Below are 22220 nucleotides of genomic sequence, written 5' to 3'. Positions count from 1 at the left end.
AAAAAAGAGCTCAGGGAGCTTGAGACAGTGTCTCAGAAAAGGCGTGCTTTTGCTTAGCATTGCTCTGTGTCTGAGTTTTCCTTGCTATTTGTGCATGAAGCCCTCAGATGGGAAACCCAGCCTCCCCCTCCAAGTGAGGACATTGCCCTAGCAGCCCCTGGGGCTTGGCCTGAAAGGAAGGGAAAAAAAACCAACAAACAACCAAAGCAGTGCAATGCAAAGCAACAGAGAAAGAAGCATAAAAGAAAGAAAAGATGTTAAATAGCAAGAGGAAAAGCAAAGAAAAACCACACGACATGGAAAGAACAAAGACAACTCTCGGGATGGAATCAAAGAATGCCCTCAGGCATCTGTCCCCTCCCCTGAACCTTCCTACGTCCCAAGAGTTTCTGCCCGGTGGGACCACGTGCAGGACAGCAGGCTTTGGCTTGATGGGCTGCAAGGCCAAAAAAGGGCGGCTCCAGGCCCCCCAGAGGATGTCACAGCTGACATCACCCACGCTCCTGGAACCTTTGCGCTGTTACAATCAGTTTCCATGACGATGACGGGCCCTCCACAAGGACAGCGGGCAGATGTTGACAGGCACCTCAGCTGGGAGATGCACTGCCCGCAGCCGCTCGCCGTGCCCTGGGGCTGAGAGCAGCCCTGGCAGAAGACAAGCTCGGCCTCATCCCCTGCTGGATTACGGTTAAGTGCTACTATTTAGTCTTACTACTAACTGCGGACCGTTACCCTTTGGCATCAGATGGTCGGGTTACTGCATTAGATAAGGCTTCACGTGGAAATGCTACCAAGTTCAGTCAGGGCAAAGGCTTAAGGAAAACCCCTAGGGATTGGCTTAAAGGTTACTGTTAGAGGCTAGCGTTTAGGATGAAGAGTTACCATAGTAGGTTAGGATGAAGGGCTTCCCTTCAGTGACAGGTCAACGGTTACCACATTGGATTAGAGCGAAGGATTCGCACTTCGGTTATGGTTAAGGGCTACCCTTTGGTTTTAGGACTGAGGGTGGCCCTTACTTGATGAGGGCTAACCCTATCCCTGTTGCATTTACAGAAAAGGCTTAAGGGCTACCCATTAGTGGGGTTAAACATTACCTGTGTGTATGGCAAACAGATTGTAAGGCAAATAGGTAAAGGAGCAGAGAGAGAATTGCCTTTCCAAAGGAGGAATGAAATACAAAGCTTACCCGTACCCTGGGCGCGCAGAACAGCTCCACTAAGGGTGACCTCCAGAGAGAGAGCCTTCCTCCTTGGGAGTCAGCCCTTACATGGGGTCTAGCAGGGCTGCAGCCAGGGTCCACCCCTTCCGGTCACTCAGGTGAAACTGCCATCACCTGTGCCCCTGCAGCTGACTCAGCACTCGCCTCAGGTGGTCAAACAGAGGGTCAGGCTGTGATTATACAGTTCCCATACACCTGTGTGGTTCAGACTTGTCGTTTATACATTTGGATTAGTGTTAGGAGCTACAATTTCTAGTACAAGAGAAAGGAAAAGAAGCGCTACTGGGAAAAAAATACAGTGCAAAGAAGTGAACAGCAAAAAAAAAAAAAAGAGCACCAAACTGAAAAAAAGAACAAAGAAAAACCCCACGCACATCAAAGAAAGCCAATAACAATACATGAAACAACAACAAACACCAAATTCAAAAACAAGCAACCAACGCTAGCAGAACAGAATACACTCTCACGGAAAAGCAAAGATGACAACAGAGTCTGGGAGAGGCAAAAACTCAGCATCTATGCCTGGGAAGATGACACAGAACAATCTACATACACCAGTGCCGAGAAAATGGGGCAATAGGCCCGCATGGATCCAGCCAGCTGGAGAAAAGGCCACAAGAGCACCACAAGGGAAGAGGCAAGGAGGCCCAGGAGGCGTGGACCCACCTGGGAAACTCCAAGGAGCTGCAAATGCATCAAGCACGGCAGGAAAGCCCAGAGAGGAGGCTGCAGTTCAAGAAGCCAGAAAGGAACAGACAGAACAGAACAATCAAGGGAGAGAGCACATCAGGTGAGTGAAGGCAAAGGAAGAGCAAGGCCGGGGCAAGGGGACAAGGAAGGCAAAGCCAGGTAAGGCAACCAAGAATGAAGAGCAAGGGAGAAACTCCAAGCAAAGCCAAGAACCATCCTCTGAAAAGGCAAGGAATGCTCTCCTCTGGGAGGAAGAAGCTAATGCAAAGAAAAGGAACAGCTAAGACAAAGAGCCAACAAAACAGACACAAAGACAATGGAAAGCAAAGCAAAAGGCGCACTACTGAAAAGCAATAGGGGAAAAACAACCAAGCAAGGAAAACAAAGCAAACAAAACAAGGTCACCATACTGTATTCCATTCATTTGCTTTACTCGTGTATATCGTGTCAAAGCAAAGAAACCAAACACAGTACAAAGAGAAAAGCACTCACCAATGCTTTGCACTGAAGAGAAGGAATAAATGAAAATTCACAAGCAATGCAAGGCAAAGATACAAAAGAAAAACCAAGGAGCAAAGCAAAGCCATTCCAGAAACAATAACCAAAATAGGAATTACTAAAAAGCCAAGGAAAGCAAAGCAATATCACCCGAAAAGATGAGAAACAGAAAGGAATACCCTTAGAAAGCCGAAATCCAGCCATCAGAGGACTGTGTCAACTCCATGGATTCCAGTGACACCAAGGTATCTGCAACATCAAATTTCAGCCAGGCATCCCGGGCCCTTGGTGGCCTATGACAGCAGCGCTCCTACAGAGTTCATTCTCTTACACCCTGATACCAAAGACATGCTACCTGTGAGTGGCTAACACAGTATCTGGCTGCCACAGGACTTGCGAGGAGTGACACCAAGTTTTCTCTCTCTAGTCAGCACACAGAAGTTACTTTGGCTGCCTTTGCAGGAGAAGAGAGCAATCTCTTGCCATGCAGGGAGGGAGGACGTGGTGTACTTCTAGCATCAAGTTACATGTGGTCAAGTCAGGTGATGACATACCTGCTCCCAGCCTGAATCGTCACCCTTCCTGAACGCTGTCACTGAAAGCTTGCTGCTATTGTGTTAGCTGATTCTTGCGAGCATTCCCTCCTGATGAGCTTCACATACATCAGGGCTTGGACAAGTCTTAGTGACGAGGGCATCAAAATTGCCATCTGGCCGCAGTGATCATCTGGACACTAGCTTTTCATTACACGTGAAACAATCTTTCCTGCAAGATATGAAGAAGGAGAGAAAACAATGCTCAGTCTCAACTGTCGGGAGGCACTCCTCTGCCTGAAAAATAGATAACCTCATTGCACATACTGCCAAAAGACAGCTAGACACTGTACCGTTCTGTACACTTGCACTGCGTTTGCAAGGATCTGACCAAGGAAAAAATGGTTTCTTCTGCAGCTAGCTAAAACAGGGGCTTCTTTGAGAGAGCAACAGCATGCACACACTGCCTGCAAGCCCCCTGGCATCCTTCTGCTGTGCTTATGGAGCACCTGGAGCAAGCAGGCACTGACTGCATAGCTCGTGGGGGCTAACACTGCTCAGATAACAACCGAGGGCGTGAAGAAATGTGGCAGGAGAAGCAGTGCATTCCTAACGCAGCAACAAAGACTGGAGCACTGCTCAGACAGGTAGCAGAGCTCCTTCATTAGCGGTCACTGTTAACCCCATCCAGTCAGTGCTGAGCAAAATGAGGACTCTGCAAACTGCAGGTAATATTTCCTGCTGGCTCAGCTATAGTCATTTATGCAGCTTTTAGGGCGGTTTGGTGTTTTTTTCTTTCTTTTTCTGTTCCTTGCTTTTGGTGAGATGCTAATAATTCGTGCAAACTCCCCCCATACACAACCAATCGCCATCAGATGATGAGACAAAAGGCTGAGATAAGCCCCACTTCTAGCTATACACTGTTAAAACGTGAAAAGAAATCTGTTCAGAGATTTTGCGATGCATATGCATGCAACAAGAAAAGCAGAGGCAGGGAAAAGAAGAGCTGGCTTGCATGGCAGCAGGTGAACAATGAACAAGGGAAAAACACTTGGCTGTAACATTCACACCCGTCTCTCATCCCACCTAAGACCCAGAACACAACAACTTCAAAGTAATACTCTAACTGATCCGTACTGTATTGAGCCTCTAGACTGTCTCTGCTTCTCTGCTTCTGTAATTTAAGCTTCTTTTGTCTTGCTGTTCAGCAGGCAAACCTCACCCTAAGAAGACAAGACGCAAACTATGGGTGGAGTATGTATGTAGCCAAATTAGTAAAAATGCCTTTGATATGAGACAACAAACAGATGTGAGACGATGCTGTCTGAAATGGACCCATACTGACTTGAATATACGTACCAAAACACTAGAAATCACGTTGTTACCATATTGGAGTCTTTCCTGTTCCATCACTTAAGCCGTGTAGAAAGCTGATTCAAAGATCTGGAAGAGAAACACTCACCTATGGAGAGCAGGAGACAAATCCAGCCTAGTTCAGCTGCAGCTGAAAGCTGTCATCAGCCAAAGCCTCAGCACTTACCAGAATGCAAACAAAGCTATTCTTCATGCGTTCCTTTTTTAAGTTGAACACAATGCCTGCCATTAAAAAAAGAATAACAATAAAAATAATCCTACCTGGCTTTTCTTGGAATCCAAAAACAGGAGAAAAATCACAGAAACGTGGTGGAATGACTCACACAGCTGGAGTGCTGTGATGGATGGCTAGCGACTTTTCAAAAGAGAGAGGCAAGGCAGGAAAGGCAGTGGTGCAGCCCTCTACGTTAAGAAAGAATGGGAATGTCTGGAAATGAACGATGGCCATGATAGGGTTGAGAGCTTCTAGGTCAGAATAAAAGCAAAGGCCAGTAAGACTGACGTTAGCGTGGGAGTGTGCTACAGGCCACCCAACCAGGATGAAGTGGTGGGCAAGACACTTTAGAGACAGCCGCATGAGGTCTCAAGCTCAGAAGGGGCCAGAAGATGATCCTGGTAGCTACAGACCTACGGTGTCTAACCTCGGTGCCAGGGTAGGTTATGGGATGGATAACGTTGCGATTCATTACAGGTCAACCAGGGGATCAGGCCCGGTCACAATGAGTTGACGAATGGGAGATCCTGTTTGACACAAGAACTCGCCCCACGCCACCATGGCCAGAGGAGACTCCAGCAGCAGCAGCAGCAGGAGCAGATCCCGTGGAGGGAGGAAGCAGGGGCAGCTGGGCCTGCTGTGCACATACACAGATAGACATGTAGATACCTTGTCACTGCTCTTCTGCCTCCACTTTTCTGGGGGACTGGGAGTTTTGTCTTCACACAGGAACTTCGCCACAGCAGCATTTTCCAGTCCGTGGCACCTTGATCCCAGGATGTGCTCCGCACCGTGCTTCTAGGGCATCAACATCTGCTGGTGCACAAAGGCCCCTGAAAGGAAAAGCACCCTTGCACGTTTGCACTGCTCCCACACTCCCCAGAACTGTCTCTCAAATCTCACATAACACAGACTCTCTCAGACTCTTGGCTGCAGCCCAATAGCACAGCATCCCCTCTCTCACCCCCTCTCATGAGCCAAGAGGCCATAGTTTGTGTCCCTTTTTAAGCTTTACAGACACAATCAGGCAAGAACTTCGGTTTGCCCATCCTGCAGCCAGGAATGCTCCAACCTGAGGGGGGAGTGGCCGTGAGAGCAATGTCTCTGTGCAAGTGCAGCTCGTTCCTCCCCTCTGACAGGGGCAGAAGGAGGGAGGCAACAGACAAAAGCAGAAAGCGTCTGCATATCCCTAGTGGCTCTAATTTCCTGCCTCACGCTGGGAAACGAGCTGAGTCGCTGGGCCTCTCCGTTAGGCTTAGCTCTGCAGCTCGGACATCATCTTTACACTCAGCTGTTCCTGGGCATAATGCTCCACACAATGACCCTGCAGAGCCCAAAGGCCTGCCTGCCTGCTGTCACTCACCTGGAGGTTGCAGGGTGCTGTGCCTCTTGGCTGGACCTGCTGCTGCTAGCTGTCACTTGCAAGACACTGAGAGGCCACCTGCTTGGAACTGCAGGCAACAAACACAAACGAGAAAAAAGGAAGGAAGAAAGGATTCTTTCATGTCACAGGCTTTCACAGGCTTCATTAAAACACATTCTGCTGTGGAGCACAGCTGCAAGCATTTCACCTGGGCAAAAAACGGGTGGAGCCTGGCTCCAGCCCTCCCCACCCTCGTTTAAGGGCTGCCTGTCTAAGGGGAAGAATCTCTACTGGGAGATCTGCTCTGTGCTCATACTTTCTGAGTCCTGTTCTTCAGAAAGGGCTCTTTGTTTACTAGCTTGAGTCCTTCCCCACTCATAGGAAAATTAAAACACAAGAAAGCCGCTGGATCAGCTACTGCCTTTCACTACAGTTACCATTTTAGGTTATGGATCAAGGTTGAACTGTACAGAGGGAGTGCAGCCACAAGGCTCTGGCTGTGCCAAGCCTCCCACGTGCCCGGGCCCCAAAGCAGCCCCAACTGTGCCTGGTCCTCCTCCATCCTGGGCCCCAAAGTAGCCCCAACTGTGCCTGGTCCTCCTCCATCCTGGGACCACAGGCAGCCCCAACTGTGCCAGGTCCTCCTCCATCCTAGGCCCCAAGGCACAGGCTGTGCCTGGGCTCCCTTTCGTCTGGGCCCAGACAAGGCCTCAACTGTGCCTGCTCCAGCCCGGGCCCCAAATCTGCCCCATCTGTGCCAGGCCCCACTCCAGCCCAGGCCCAAAAGCAGCCCCAACTGTGCCTGCTCCTCCTCCATCCTGGGCCCCAAAGCAGCCCCAACTGTGCCTGGCCCCCCTCCATCCTGGGCCCCAAAGCAGCCCCAACTGTGCCTGGTCCTCCTCCATCCTAGGCCCCAAAGCCTGGGCTGTGCCGGGGCTCCCTCTGGTCTGGGCCCAGAGGAGGCCTCAACTGTGCTAGGCCCCGCTCCAGCTCGGGCCCCCCCAGTGCAGCCCCAACTGCACTGGTCCTCCTCCATCCTGGGCCCCAACACAGCCCCAACTGAGCCTGCTTCTCCTCCATCCTGGGCCCCCCCAGTGCAGCCCCAACTGCACCTGGTCCTCCTCCATCCTGGGTCCCGAGGCTCTACCTGTGCCTGGGCCTCCTTCCTTCTGGGCCCACACGAGGCCTCAACTGTGCCAGGCCCCCTCCAGCCTGGGCCCCGAGGCCACCACTGTGCTGGACCACCCTCCGGCACAGGCCCTGCCCCAAGCCCTGCCCCCTGTGGACAGCTCTGCTCTTTGCCTGCTTGGTTTTTGTTCTCTCTTCACTCTGCCAGGTTAACTGGATGAGTTTCAATGGGACCGAGTGTCGGGTCCTGCATTTTGGTCACAACAAGCCCAGGCGTCCCCCCAGTCCTCCTTGGGGAGGAGTGGCTGGAAAGCTGCCTGATCCCTGAAAGGGACCTTGGTGTGCTGACGGACAGGTGGCTGAAGATGAGCCAGCAGTGTGCCCAGGTGGCCAAGAAGGCCAATGGCATAACCACAATTCCTGGCTCAGGAATGGTGTGGTGAGCAGGACTAGGGAAGTCATCCTGCCCCTGGACTCGGCACTGGCGAGGCCTCACCTCGAGTCCAGTGTTCAGTTTTGGGCACCTCAGCACAGAAGGGCCGTTGAGGTGCTGAAGCAGGTTGAAAGAAGGGCAACAAGGCTGGGGAAGGCCTTGGCCAATATGCCCTCTGAGGAGTGACTGAAGGAACTGGGGCTGTTTAGTGTGGGGAAAAGGAGGCTGAGGGGAGACCTGATGGGCTGGCTCCCTATTCCACCCAGGGAGCTGGTTCAGTCACCATCCCTGAATGTGTTGAAAACCAGGTGGTGCTCGGGGACATGATTGAGCAGGGGCTCGTTAGAGTTAGGCTGGTATGGTTAGGTTGTGCTTAGACTTGAGGGTCTTTAAGGTCTTTGTGGCGACAAAAACTGCAACCATCTCAAGCCTGGGGGAAAGGGGCTGACCCCAACGGTCACGCAACCCCCCTGGGGGGAGGGGCTCCCCTAACTGCCACTCTCCAGCTGTCATGGCAGGTAAGGCAGCAGGCTTCCCCTGCTCCCATGCTTCAGCTGGCCCCAGCGCTCCAGATCCCACCCCTGTGCCCCAGATCCCACCCCTGTAACCCCGATATCACCCCTGTAACCCAGAGCTCACCCCAGTGTCCCAGATCCCACCCCAGCGTCCCAGATCTCACTCCAGCGCCCCAGATCCCAGCCCTGTAAGCCCAATCTCAGCCCTGTGCCCCAGATCGCACCCCAGCGCCCCAGAGCTCACCCCAGAGCCCACCCCAGAGCCTACTTTGGCCTTTCCCCACAGAGAGAATCCCTCGAGGAGCGCTGACGGTGCCTCTGACGCCCGACGCCATTTTCTCTGAAGCGACTGTGCCGCCACCGGACCCCGCCTGGATGCAGCCCACCATCCGCGGACCGATGCCGGTACCACCCCAAGCCCTCCCTGTCCCCACTGCCACCTACCTGGCGCCTCAGGCCTCTGTCTGGCCTGGGGTACCAGGTGTCTGGGGACAGGCAGCGCGGCTCCCCCCTGGGGGGCTGCCCCCAACTGGGGCTCCACTGCCACCTGGGGGCCTGCCCCCAACTGGGGGGCTGCACTTACCGGTGCTGCAGCTGCTACCTGGGGGGCTGCACCCAGCTATGGCTCCCCCCACTGCCCCCGCTCACTGCTGGGGACATCCCCTGCTGGCAGGGACGCTGCCGCCCCAGCAGCCGATGGGGCTGTGGCCTGGGGCCGTGTTCCACGGGGAGCCCCCGCAGCCCGCAGGCACCTGCCTGCCGCAGGCCCCCGGCCGCCCCGGCCCCCCGCCAGTTCTTTTGCAGGTACCACCACTGCAGGAGCAGGTGCTCCCCGTGCCCTGCACCCTGCCCGCCACCTGGGAGTCGCCGATGGAGCCCTTTCAGGACGCCGTGGTGCTCACGGAGGACCAGGGGCACCCAGCGCCCACCGACGGGTGCCCCCATCCCGCCACGGCTCCGCTCGGCTGCAGCACCGCAGCGCTGGACTCAGGGGGTGAGTTTGGGGGCTGCGGGGCGTGCGGCAGGCTGTCCGCACCGGGTGGCTGTGGGAAAGCTGGCATTGCCCCACTGGGGATGTCCTTGCTTTTCCAGCAGCCACAGCGAGCGCAGACATCCCGGAGGACGTGGCGGACATCCAGCATCTCCTGGCATGGCTCAACGACGGTGAGTTTGGGGGCAGCAGAGCTGGCGGGGGGTTGCTGGCACCCACCCACTCACCCACCCACCCACACTGGGTGTGGGAAAGAAAGCTGGCATTGCCCCACTGGGCATTTTCTGCCTTTTCCAGAAGTGACATCCAAGACAGGCATCCTGTACGACGACGCAGACATCGATGACCTGCTCACGTGGATCAACAACGGTGAGTCTCTCTCGGAGGGGCAGCAGAGCTGCTGGGGGGGTGTCTGCACGGAGTGGGCGTGGGAAAGCCGGCATTGCCATTGCCCCGCTGGGCATTTTCTGCCTTTTCCAGAAGAGACACCCAGCACCCACAGACTTGACAACGATGATGTGGAAATGGACCGTTTGCTCACCTGGATTGACGGTGAGACTGTGCTCCGCAGAGGTGACCCCCAGAGGTGGCTGCCTGCACCGAGTGGCTGTGGGAAGGCTGCCATCATCCTTCGGGGGGATGTTCTTGCTTTTTCAGAAGCGGCTCTGGAGGTCCCCCAGCACAAGCAGGACCTGCCCGGTGTCACAAGAGAGGGGACCAAAGCCACTGCAAACAGCTGCCAAACGCAAGAGCTGATGCAGCGCATCACTGCCACGGAGCCACTGAGCCCTGATGTCTCCAGCAGCCTCGACTCCTCTTCTTCCGGCACAGAGCACTCGGACTCCTCCGGGGCCAGCAGGGAGCTGAGCAACGAGACACATCCTGAATCAGGGCTCCTCAGCAACTCGCTCTGCTGGCAGCCAGCATCCCCTGAGCTGCCCGTGCCGACGCCCCTGGCTGCCCCTGCGCCTCCGTCGCCCCGCACTGCACATCTGATGGAAGAGGCGCGGCGGAGGCAGCCCCGGGTGGTTCTCACCCGCCTGGCACTGCCGACGCCCCTGGCTGCCCCCGCACCTCTGCTGCCCCGCACTGCACGTCTGATCCAAGAGGTGCAGCGGAGGCAGCCCCGGGTGGTTCTCACCCGCCTGGCACTGCCGACCCCCCTGGCTGCCCCCGCACCTCTGCTGCCCCACACTGCACGTCTGATGGAAGAGGCGCGGCGGAGGCAGCCCCGGGTGGTTCTCACCCGCCTGGCACTGCCACCCGGATGCATCTCCTGCCGGCTGGCAGACATGCACCACGAGGACAGCACCGAGCCAGCCAAGTGCCCAGCGCCCGCCTGCACCACCACTAACAGCAAGAGCACCGGGCACGAGCAGCACACTGGCAGCGGCCCAGCCACAAAGAGGAAGCTGCCGCGCTGCCACGATGGCCCAGGCCACAAACACCGGCGCTAGGCCAAGCTGGCTGTGTCAGCACGGTGGGCGGGCAGCAGGAGGACTGTGCCCTGATGGGGTGCCCATCACAGCCCAACAGCGGCTCGAGCGGGAGCGCACCAAGAAACCGGCCCACTTGCTGGAGCAGGAGACGTGGCCATAGCCGACCAAGACGGCTCCCTGGAGCCCTGGGCTCCTCGCTGGCCCCCACCATGCCCAGAGAGCAGCGGCAGTGTTCTGGGGGCACCAGCACCGGCCCCAGCCCTACCCCTCCAAAACTGGGCTGTCCACAAACGGCATCTTGGGCTGGGGCAATGCGGGACTCTGAAGCTGATGGACCGCCAACGGGTTGGACTGTCAAAGCTTTGGGCTGGGAAAAGAAGGCTGGGGGGTGGGAAGAGGGTGGGGAGGGGATGGTTGCGGGGTGGGGAATGGGTGGGGGGTGGGAACTCTTTGGGTGAGAACTTGGGGTGGGAATTCTTGGGGTGCTGGGATCTTTTTGGGGCTGGAAATGAAATGGCTGTACTGTGATATTGTTGGGGTGGGAATCCGGGGTGGGGGGAGGGAATTTGGGGTGGGAACTCTTGGGGTGGGAATTCATGGGGTGTTGGGATCTTCCTGAGGTTGGAAATGGCTGTACTGAGATATTGTTGGGGTGGGAATCCGGGGTGGGGGGTGGGAATTTGGTGTTGGAATTCTTAAGGCACTGGGATCTTTCTGAGGTTAGAAATGAAATGGCTGTACTGTGATATTGTTGGGGTGGGAATTTGGGGGTTGGGAAACTGCTGGGGTGAGAAATGGCTGCCGTGGGAGATGGTTGGCATCAAAAATTATTGGACACCGTAACTGCTGGCACTGAAGATGGGGGGAGGGGGAGGGAATTCTGTGGGGTGGCAATTCTGGGGGAGAAATTGTACTCTGATCACGTTACACTCCCAAGTTGTTGGAATTTGGAGGAAGGAACTGTTGGGGTGGGAATTTGGGGGGCTGGGAGGTTTTCTGCAGAGGGAGGGAACGGGGGGGAAGCGGGGAGGAGGGTGGGTGGTGAGCAATTGATTGCGGGGTGGGAGCTGGGGGGTGGGAAATTGAGTAGAGGGTGGGAATTTTAGGGGGTGGGATCAGAAACAATTGTTAGGGTGGGAAATGGTTGGGAATATAATCATTTATTTGCTGTTTTGTACGTTAAATTATTAAACGTATGGCGTTCGCTTTCCTACACCTCTGCCTGCAGTCGTTTGTGCAGCACCAAAGCCCCCCCCTGTGCCCACCTCCGGGGATGCTGGGGTGGCTGCAGCGAGCCAACAGCTCCTCCACTCTGAACATCTCCATCTCCATCGCTGCTGTCAACGCCTCTGTTGCCTTGTGCTGTTCCTGGGGAAGGAGATGGTCACGCAGTGAGCAGTGGGTGTGTTGAGCTGGGGGCACTGGGCAGTACTGGAGGCACTGGGAAGCCCACTGCAGGGCACTGGGGGGCACTGAGTTTGCACAAGAAGACTCTAGACAATACTGGGAGGCAATGGGAGCTTAAGTGGGGAGCTAAGCAATCCATTTCTCCCGTGGCGGAGACTTTCTCCTTGGGGCTGACCCCCCCCACCCCCAGCATTGCTTGACTCTGCCCTGGGCGCTGTGGTCCACGCATTCCCACCCTGATGCTGTCTCTCAGTGACACATTTGTCACCCACAGACTCACCGTGGGTCCTGAGCTGGGCTGGGGGGTGTCCTGTGAAAGCAACCCCAGTGACAGCCCTGAGCCCTATACGGCACACAGCCCGGAAAACCACCTTTCATGCTGCCAAGATCAGCTTCAGCTCATCACCCTGGGACTCCAGCGGGGGGCTCTGTGGAAGCTTCCCCTGTTTCCAGCTGCTGCTACCCCGTCCTTGTTGACCATGCTTCATGCTCTGGCATACACCTGGAAAGGTGAACTCTGCCATGGCCTAGGAAGAGCTCTGCTCTTTCTTTCTTAGCAATGCCTCTGAACATCTTGAAAGCCAGGAGGAAGAGGCCATGACTGAAAGTCAGAGAGATTCTGGCAGCACAAGGGACCGTCTCACAAGAACAAGCTCCACACAGTCTACGGCAACACCATTTCTTAGCTGCTCTCCTCCCTGCCCCAGTGGCGGTCACACTTCATCATCTCCACTTGACAGGCTGGAGCAGCACCAAGTTGTACTGATGGGTTTCTGAAGGCCCTTTTAACCTCCAGAGGGAAGAAAACAGCCCGAACAAAAAGGGGGCAGCGGGGCTCTCCCTAGGACACCACTGGTCTCAGCAGAGTTCACAGGGACTTCAAACGCACAAAGCACCCACAAAAGCATCCCAACAGCCCAACAAGGAAGCAAAACAAACCCAGGACGCTCTGCAGGGCTCCCAGCTCTTAGTAGCTCACACCTGCTCCGTGGACACAGCATGCACAGAAACCGCACCTCCCCTCTTCCCCATTTCTCCCCCTGCCATTTCTACAGCCATTTACACACACTGGGGAAAGGCAGCGTAAGGCTCGTGGAGAAGACTGGGTGGACATGACATTTCTCACTCCCCTGCTGCCAGAGCACTGCTCGCCTAGAGAACGACTATTTCTCAAACAAGCACCAACCAAGCATGGCAACAAACAACTGAAATGGCACTTGCCCAGCAAAACAACCAGCCTGCCCAAAGACCTCTCCTCAGAGACTTGCCCAGAAGGCCACAACCATTACTCCCACGTGGCAGGCTTACTCACAGAACAGCAGCCTTCTCGTCACCGTGCATCACCAGGACACAAGCAGCCTGCTGGGGCAAGGAAGGCAATCTCTCCTCAGCATCTCACCACACACGTTCCCTCCGCACTGCTTTCCTGCACAGATACAAGGACAAAAGCCTCACTTCATCCGAGCAACGACTGGCAGCAACTCCACAAAATCCTCCACGCCAAAGCAGCTCCTGCAGATGCACAACGGAGTCCTCCGCAAGGAACACGAGCTTATGCTGCAGCCTCTGGAGAAGCAAGCTGCCTTTGTGGTGCTTGCTCGGGAGGCCTCCTTTGCATCACCTCTCAGCCACAGCAGGAGAGCTTTTCTTCTCCATATCCATGCACCTCGGTACCTTTTCCCAAGTTCCAAAAAGCCAAGGAAGGCAAAGCAAAATCACCTGAAAAGCCGAGAAACAAAGAGGAACACCCTGAAGGAGGGAGAAAAGAGTTCCAAGAATGGGAAAGGGAAAAGTATCAATCACCACATCGGAACAAAACCAAGGTATTGCAACACAGGAGCAGCAATAAAGCAAGACTGACAAAAGAATGGCAAACAACAAGGAAAACAGAGCAAAGCAAAACAAAGACACGAAATACAAGAGTCCAGCACATGAACTCAAGACAGCATCATGGCAAAGCAAGGAAGCCAAACACAGGAAAAACAGGCCCACTGCCCCGCCACAGGCATACACTGATCTAGATCACTCCGTGACAGCCAGCTAACACAAACGGGAAGGAAGTAGGAAAGCAGTCTTTTTGGACTTCACAGGCTTTCCGCCTCCTCAAATCTTGTTCTGCTCAGGAGCAAAAAGAGGGAAGCAATTCACCTGGATGACAAAGGGGTGCAGCCTGGTTCCACCCCTCCCTCACCTCATTTCAGGGCTGGCTGCCCCAAGGGAAGGATCACTGCTTCAAATTCTGCTCTTGTTGAGTAGGGTGTGAGCCCTCCTCCTCACAAAGGGGTAAGCAGTTCCATCTTCATTTACTGGACTGAGTCCCTTCCGCTCCCTGGGTAAGGGGAAAACTGTGCCTGTGATAGCCTTGGTCTACAGTTGCCATTCTGGGTTAACCAGTGGTACACTTCCGTCGGAGGCCTGGGTCAAAGGAGGTCCCTAAGGGCCAGCTGGGTCTGGCCCCTCTGGCTTCAAGCAGCAGAAAAGGCTTACAGTAGCAGCTGATAGCCGACGGGGGATACCACTCTGTGTAGAAATGGGGGTACTCAGAGCTGCGTGAACTCCTTGGACAGGCCAAACAGCGTGGAGGTCACTTCTACTGGTAGCTGTGCAATTCAGGAATGAAGTCTGTTGCTCAGCTCGGACGCCTGACAGCATTTTGTGTGCTCCAGCAGCTTTACTCTGAGCAATGTATTGCTGTCAGGCAGCCTGGGGTTTCTTTACCACTACCTCAGCAGGAACAAGACTAGAAATACGGTCTGTAAGTGCACTGCAGTTGAACAGAAAATGGTCTGGTTTGGCTGTAAGAATAGTGTATTTGAGGGATTTTGGGTGGATGTGGGCTAACAGGACAACTTCTGTTGGTGACTGGTTTCTGGGAAGGAGAAAAATTACACTGGTTTTAGGGAATCAGCCCGGGATTCAAGCGACTCTCACTGAGAAAAGGGAAAAGGGAAAGCTTCTGTGGGTAAGAACATTATTTGGCGAGCTGTTGTAAGAGCGATTGGAAATCTCTCTTGTTGTAATAAGAGATGGAAAAAAGCAGGGGAGTTACCTCGTAGGAAAAAAAGAGCTCAGGGAGCTTGAGACAGTGTCTCAGAAAAGGCGTGCTTTTGCTTAGCATTGCTCTGTGTCTGAGTTTTCCTTGCTATTTGTGCATGAAGCCCTCAGATGGGAAACCCAGCCTCCCCCTCCAAGTGAGGACATTGCCCTAGCAGCCCCTGGGGCTTGGCCTGAAAGGAAGGGAAAAAAAAACCAACAACCAACCAAAGCAGTGCAATGCAAAGCAACAGAGAAAGAAGCATAAAAGAAAAGATGTTAAATAGCAAGAGGAAAAGCAAAGAAAAACCACACGACATGGAAAGAACAAAGACAAAGACAACTCTCGGGATGGAATCAAAGAATGCCCTCAGGCATCTGTCCCCTCCCCTGAACCTTCCTACGTCCCAAGAGTTTCTGCCCGGTGGGACCACGTGCAGGACAGCAGGCTTTGGCTTGATGGGCTGCAAGGCCAAAAAAGGGCGGCTCCAGGCCCCCCAGAGGATGTCACAGCTGACATCAACCCACGCTCCTGGAACCTTTGTGCTGTTACAATCAGTTTCCATGACGATGACGGGCCCTCCACAAGGACAGCGGGCAGATGTTGACAGGCACCTCAGCTGGGAGATGCACTGCCCGCAGCCGCTCGCCGTGCCCTGGGGCTGAGAGCAGCCCTGGCAGAAGACAAGCTCGGCCTCATCCCCTGCTGGATTACGGTTAAGTGCTACTATTTAGTCTTACTACTAACTGCGGACCGTTACCCTTTGGCATCAGATGGTCGGGTTACTGCATTAGATAAGGCTTCACGTGGAAATGCTACCAAGTTCAGTCAGGGCAAAGGCTTAAGGAAAACCCCTAGGGATTGGCTTAAAGGTTACTGTTAGAGGCTAGCGTTTAGGATGAAGAGTTACCATAGTAGGTTAGGATGAAGGGCTTCCCTTCAGTGACAGGTCAACGGTTACCACATTGGATTAGAGCGAAGGATTCGCACTTCGGTTATGGTTAAGGGCTACCCTTTGGTTTTAGGACTGAGGGTGGCCCTTACTTGATGAGGGCTAACCCTATCCCTGTTGCATTTACAGAAAAGGCTTAAGGGCTACCCATTAGTGGGGTTAAACATTACCTGTGTGTATGGCAAACAGATTGTAAGGCAAATAGGTAAAGGAGCAGAGAGAGAATTGCCTTTCCAAAGGAGGAATGAAATACAAAGCTTACCCGTACCCTGGGCGCGCAGAACAGCTCCACTAAGGGTGACCTCCAGAGAGAGAGCCTTCCTCCTTGGGAGTCAGCCCTTACATGGGGTCTAGCAGGGCTGCAGCCAGGGTCCACCCCTTCCGGTCACTCAGGTGAAACTGCCATCACCTGTGCCCCTGCAGCTGACTCAGCACTCGCCTCAGGTGGTCAAACAGAGGGTCAGGCTGTGATTATACAGTTCCCATACACCTGTGTGGTTCAGACTTGTCGTTTATACATTTGGATTAGTGTTAGGAGCTACAATTTCTAGTACAAGAGAAAGGAAAAGAAACGCTACTGGGAAAAAAATACAGTGCAAAGAAGTGAACAGCAAAAAAAAAAAAAAAAAGAGCACCAAACTGAAAAAAAGAACAAAGAAAAACCCCACGCACATCAAAGAAAGCCAATAACAATACATGAAACAACAACAAACACCAAATTCAAAAACAAGCAACCAACGCTAACAGAACAGAATACACTCTCACGGAAAAGCAAAGATGACAACAGAGTCGTGGGAGAGGCAAAAACTCAGCATCTATGCCTGGGAAGATGACACAGAACAATCTACATACACCAATGCCGAGAAAATGGGGCAATAGGCCCGCATGGATCCAGCCAGCTGGAGAAAAAAGCCACAAGAGCACCACAAGGGAAGAGGCAAGGAGGCCCAGGAGGCGTGGACCCACCTGGGAAACTCCAAGGAGCTGCAAATGCATCAAGCACGGCAGGAAAGCCCAGAGAGGAGGCTGCAGTTCAAGAAGCCAGAAAGGAACAGACAGAACAGAACAATCAAGGGAGAGAGCACATCAGGTAAGTGAAGGCAAAGGAAGAGCAAGGCCGGGGCAAGGGGACAAGGGAAGGCAAAGCCAGGTAAGGCAACCAAGAATGAAGAGCAAGGGAGAAACTCCAAGCAAAGCCAAGAACCATCCTCTGAAAAGGCAAGGAATGCTCTCCTCTGGGAGGAAGAAGCTAATGCAAAGAAAAGGAACAGCTAAGACAAAGAGCCAACAAAACAGACACAAAGACAATGGAAAGCAAAGCAAAAGGCGCACTACTGAAAAGCAATAGGGGAAAAACAACCAAGCAAGGAAAACAAAGCAAACAAAACAAGGTCACCATACTGTATTCCATTCATTTGCTTTACTCGTGTATATCGTGTCAAAGCAAAGAAACCAAACACAGTACAAAGAGAAAAGCACTCACCAATGCTTTGCACTGAAGAGAAGGAATAAATGAAAATTCACAAGCAATGCAAGGCAAAGATACAAAAGAAAAAACCAAGGAGCAAAGCAAAGCCATTCCAGAAACAATAACCAAAATAGGAATTACTAAAAAGCCAAGGAAAGCAAAGCAATATCACCCGAGAAAGATGAGAAACAGAAAGGAATACCCTTAGAAAGCCGAAATCCAGCCATCAGAGGACTGTGTCAACTCCATGGATTCCAGTGACACCAAGGTATCTGCAACATCAAATTTCAGCCAGGCATCCCGGGCCCTTGGTGGCCTATGACAGCAGCGCTCCTACAGAGTTCATTCTCTTACACCCTGATACCAAAGACATGCTACCTGTGAGTGGCTAACACAGTATCTGGCTGCCACAGGACTTGCGAGGAGTGACACCAAGTTTTCTCTCTCTAGTCCAGCACACAGAAGTTACTTTGGCTGCCTTTGCAGGAGAAGAGAGCAATCTCTTGCCATGCAGGGAGGGAGGACGTGGTGTACTTCTAGCATCAAGTTACATGTGGTCAAGTCAGGTGATGACATACCTGCTCCCAGCCTGAATCGTCACCCTTCCTGAACGCTGTCACTGAAAGCTTGCTGCTATTGTGTTAGCTGATTCTTGCGAGCATTCCCTCCTGATGAGCTTCACATACATCAGGGCTTGGACAAGTCTTAGTGACGAGGGCATCAAAATTGCCATCTGGCCGCAGTGATCATCTGGACACTAGCTTTTCATTACACGTGAAACAATCTTTCCTGCAAGATATGAAGAAGGAGAGAAAACAATGCTCAGTCTCAACTGTCGGGAGGCACTCCTCTGCCTGAAAATAGATAACCTCATTGCACATACTGCCAAAAGACAGCTAGACACTGTACCGTTCTGTACACTTGCACTGCGTTTGCAAGGATCTGACCAAGGAAAAAATGGTTTCTTCTGCAGCTAGCTAAAACAGGGGCTTCTTTGAGAGAGCAACAGCATGCACACACTGCCTGCAAGCCCCCTGGCATCCTTCTGCTGTGCTTATGGAGCACCTGGAGCAAGCAGGCACTGACTGCATAGCTCGTGGGGGCTAACACTGCTCAGATAACAACCGAGGGCGTGAAGAAATGTGGCAGGAGAAGCAGTGCATTCCTAACGCAGCAACAAAGACTGGAGCACTGCTCAGACAGGTAGCAGAGCTCCTTCATTAGCGGTCACTGTTAACCCCATCCAGTCAGTGCTGAGCAAAATGAGGACTCTGCAAACTGCAGGTAATATTTCCTGCTGGCTCAGCTATAGTCATTTATGCAGCTTTTAGGGCGGTTTGGTGTTTTTTTCTTTCTTTTTCTGTTCCTTGCTTTTGGTGAGATGCTAATAATTCGTGCAAACTCCCCCCATACACAACCAATCGCCATCAGATGATGAGACAAAAGGCTGAGATAAGCCCCACTTCTAGCTATACACTGTTAAAAACGGGAAAATAAATCTGTTCAGAGATTTTGCGATGCATATGCATGCAACAAGAAAAGCAGAGGCAGGGAAAAGAAGAGCTGGCTTGCATGGCAGCAGGTGAACAATGAACAAGGGAAAAAACACTTGGCTGTAACATTCACACCCAATCTCTCATCCCACCTAAGACCCAGAACACAACAACTTCCAAGTAATACTCTAACTGATCCGTACTGTATTGAGCCTCTAAGACTGTCCTCTGCTTCTCTGCTTCTGTAATTTAAGCTTCTTTTGTCTTGCTGTTCAGCAGGCAAACCTCACCCTAAGAAGACAATACGCAAACTATGGGTGGAGTATGTATGTAGCCAAATTAGTAAAAATGCCTTTGATATGAGACAACAAACAGATGTGAGACGATGCTGTCTGAAATGGACCCAGACTGACTTGAATATACGTACCAAAACACTAGAAATCACGTTGTTACCATACTGGAGTCATTCCTGTTCCCATCACTTAAGCCGTGTACAAAGCTGATTCAAAGGATATGAAAGAGAAATACCTCACCTATGGAGAGCAGGAGACAAATCCAGCCTAGTTCAGCTGCAGCTGAAAGCTGTCAGTCAGCCAAAGCCTCAGCAGTTACCAGCATGCAAACAAAGCTATTCTTCATGCGTTCCATTTTCTAAGTTGAACACAATGCCTGCCATTAAAAAAAGAACAACAATAAAAATAATCCTAAGCTGGCTTTTGCTTAGAATCAAAAAACAGGAGAAAGTCACTTGGAAATCACAGAAACGTGGTGGAATGACTCACACAGCTGGAGTGCTGTGAATGGATGGCTAGCGACTTTTCCAAAGAGAGAGGCAAGGCAGGAAAGGCAGTGGTGCAGCCCTCTACGTTAAGAAAGAATGGGAATGTCTGGAAATGAACGATGGCCATGATAGGGCTTGAGAGCTTCTAGGTCAGAATAAAAGCAAAGGCCAGTAAGACTGACGTTAGCGTGGGAGTGTGCTACAGGCCACCCAACCAGGATGAAGTGGTGGGCAAGACACTTTAGAGACAGCCGCATGAGGTCTCAAGGCTCAGAAGGGGCCAGAAGATGATCCTGGTAGCTACAGACCTACGGTGTCTAACCTCGGTGCCAGGGTAGGTTATGGGATGGATAACGTTGCGATTCATTACAGGTCAACCAGGGGATCAGGCCCCGTCACAATGAGTTGACAAATGGGAGATCCTGGTTTGACACAAAGAACTCGCCCCACGCCACCATGGCCAGAGGAGACTCCAGCAGCAGCAGCAGCAGGAGCAGATCCCGTGGAGGGAGGAAGCAGGGGCAGCTGGCCTGCTGTGCACATACACAGATAGACATGTAGATACCTTGTCACTGCTCTTCTGCCTCCACTTTTCTGGGGGACTGGGAGTTTTGTCTTCACACAGGAACTTCGCCACAGCAGCATTTTCCAGTCCGTGGCACCTTGATCCCAGGATGTGCTCCGCACCGTGCTTCTAGGGCATCAACATCTGCTGGTCGCACAAAGGCCCCTGAAAGGAAAAGCACCCTTGGCACGTTTGCACTGCTCCCACACTCCCAGAACTGTCTCTCAAATCTCACATAACACAGACTCTCTCAGACTCTTGGCTGCAGCCCAATAGCACAGCATCCCCTCTCTCACCCCTCTCATGAGCCAAGAGGCCATAGTTTGTGTCCCTTTTTAAGCTTTACAGACACAATCAGGCAAGAACTTCGGTTTGCCCATCCTGCAGCCAGGAATGCTCCAACCTGAGGGGGGAGTGGCCGTGAGAGCAATGTCTCTGTGCAAGTGCAGCTCGTTCCTCCCCTCTGACAGGGGCAGAAGGGAGGGAGGCAACAGACAAAAGCAGAAAGCGTCTGCATATCCATAGTGGCTCTAATTTCCTGCCTCACGCTGGGAAACGAGCTGAGTCGCTGGGCCTCTCCGTTAGGCTTAGCTCTGCAGCTCGGACATCATCTTTACACTCAGTCTGTTCCTGGGCATAATGCTCCACACAATGACCCTGCAGAGCCCAATGGCCTGCCTGCCTGCTGTCACTCACCTGGAGGTTGCAGGGTGCTGGCCTCTTGGCTGGACCTGCTGCTGCTAGCTGTCACTTGCAAGACACTGAGAGGCCACCTGCTTGGAACTGCAGGCAACAAACACAAACGAGAAAAAGGAAGGAAGAAAGGATTCTTTCATGTCACAGGCTTTCACAGGCTTCATTAAAACACATTCTGCTGTGGAGCACAGCTGCAAGCAATTTCACCTGGGCAAAAAACGGGTGGAGCCTGGCTCCAGCCCTCCCACCCTCGTTTAAGGGCTGCCTGTCTAAGGGGAAGAATCTCTACTGGGAGATCTGCTCTGTGCTCATACTTTCTGAGTCCTGTTCTTCAGAAAGGGCTCTTTGTTTACTAGCTTGAGTCCTTCCCCACTCATAGGAAAATTAAAACACAGAAAGCCGCTGGAATCAGCTACTGCCTTTCACTACAGTTACCATTTAGGTTATGGATCAAGGTTGAACTGTACAGAGGGAGTGCAGCCACAAGGCTCTGGCTGTGGCCAAGCCTCCCACGTGCCCCGGCGGCCCAAAGCAGCCCCAACTGTGCCTGGTCCTCCTCCATCCTGGGCCCACAAAGCAGCCCCAACTGTGCCTGGTCTCCTCATCCTGGACCACAGCAGCCCCAACTGTGCCAGTTCCTCCTCCATCCTAGGCCCCAAGGCACAGGCTGTGCCTGGGCTCCTTTCGTCTGGGCCCAGACAAGGCCTCAACTTGTGCCTGCTCCAGACCGGGCCCCAAATCTGCCCCATCTGTGCCACAGGCGCGCCCCACTCCAGCCCCAGGGCCCAAAAGCCAGCCCACTGTGCCTGCTTCATCCTCCATCTCTGGGCCCCAAAGCAGCCCCAACTGTGCCTGGCCCCCCCATCCTGGGCCCCAAAGCAGCCCCCAACTGTGCCTGTCCTCCTCCATCCTAGGCCCCAAAGCCTGGGCTGTGCCGGGGCTCCCTCTGGTCTGGGCCCAGAGGAGGCCTCAACTGTGCTAGGCCCGCTCCAGCTCGGGCCCCCCCCAGTGCAGCCCCAACTGCACTGGTCCTCCTCCATCCTGGGCCCCAACACAGCCCCAACTGAGCCTGCTTCTCCTCCATCCTGGGCCCCCCCCAGTGCAGCCCCAACTGCACCTGGTCCTCCTCCATCCTGGGTCCCGAGGCTCTACCTGTGCCTGGGCCTCTTCCTTCTGGGGCCCACACGAGGCCTCAACTGTGCCAGGCCCCCTCAGCCTGGGCCCCGAGGCCACCACTGTGTGGACCACCTCCGGCACAGGCCCTGCCCCAAGCCCTGCCCCCTGTGGACAGCTCTAGCTCTTTGCCTGCTTGGTTTTTGTTCTCTCTCACTCTCCAGGTTAACTGGAAGGAGTTCAATGGGACCGAGTGTCGGGTCCTGCATTTTGGTCACAAACAATCCCAGGGTCCCCCCAGTCCTCCTTGGGGA

General features: G+C 53.4%; 1 long non-coding RNA gene across 3 annotated transcripts; it reads right to left on the bottom strand.

Moving 5' to 3' along the window:
* Positions 1-2492: 2492 nt before the first annotated feature.
* On the bottom strand, positions 2493-4780 carry LOC121107173. 3 transcript variants are annotated; one of them, XR_006931739.1, is made up of 4 exons: positions 4481-4780; positions 4300-4402; positions 4078-4163; positions 2493-3172 (listed from the first exon to the last, which is right to left on the bottom strand). It is a non-coding gene; the product is annotated as an uncharacterized LOC121107173 (long non-coding RNA). The 3 variants fall into 3 exon arrangements; XR_005840832.2 differs by having other exon boundaries at positions 4300-4780; XR_005840831.2 differs by lacking the exon at positions 4078-4163.
* Between the last annotated feature and the right edge of the window lie 17440 nt (positions 4781-22220).

The sequence above is a fragment of the Gallus gallus genome, chromosome 18 (genome assembly GCF_016699485.2).
Source record: "Gallus gallus isolate bGalGal1 chromosome 18, bGalGal1.mat.broiler.GRCg7b, whole genome shotgun sequence".
Taxonomy (NCBI): Eukaryota; Metazoa; Chordata; class Aves; order Galliformes; family Phasianidae; genus Gallus; species Gallus gallus.
This window is presented reverse-complemented; position numbering and strand designations above follow the sequence as displayed.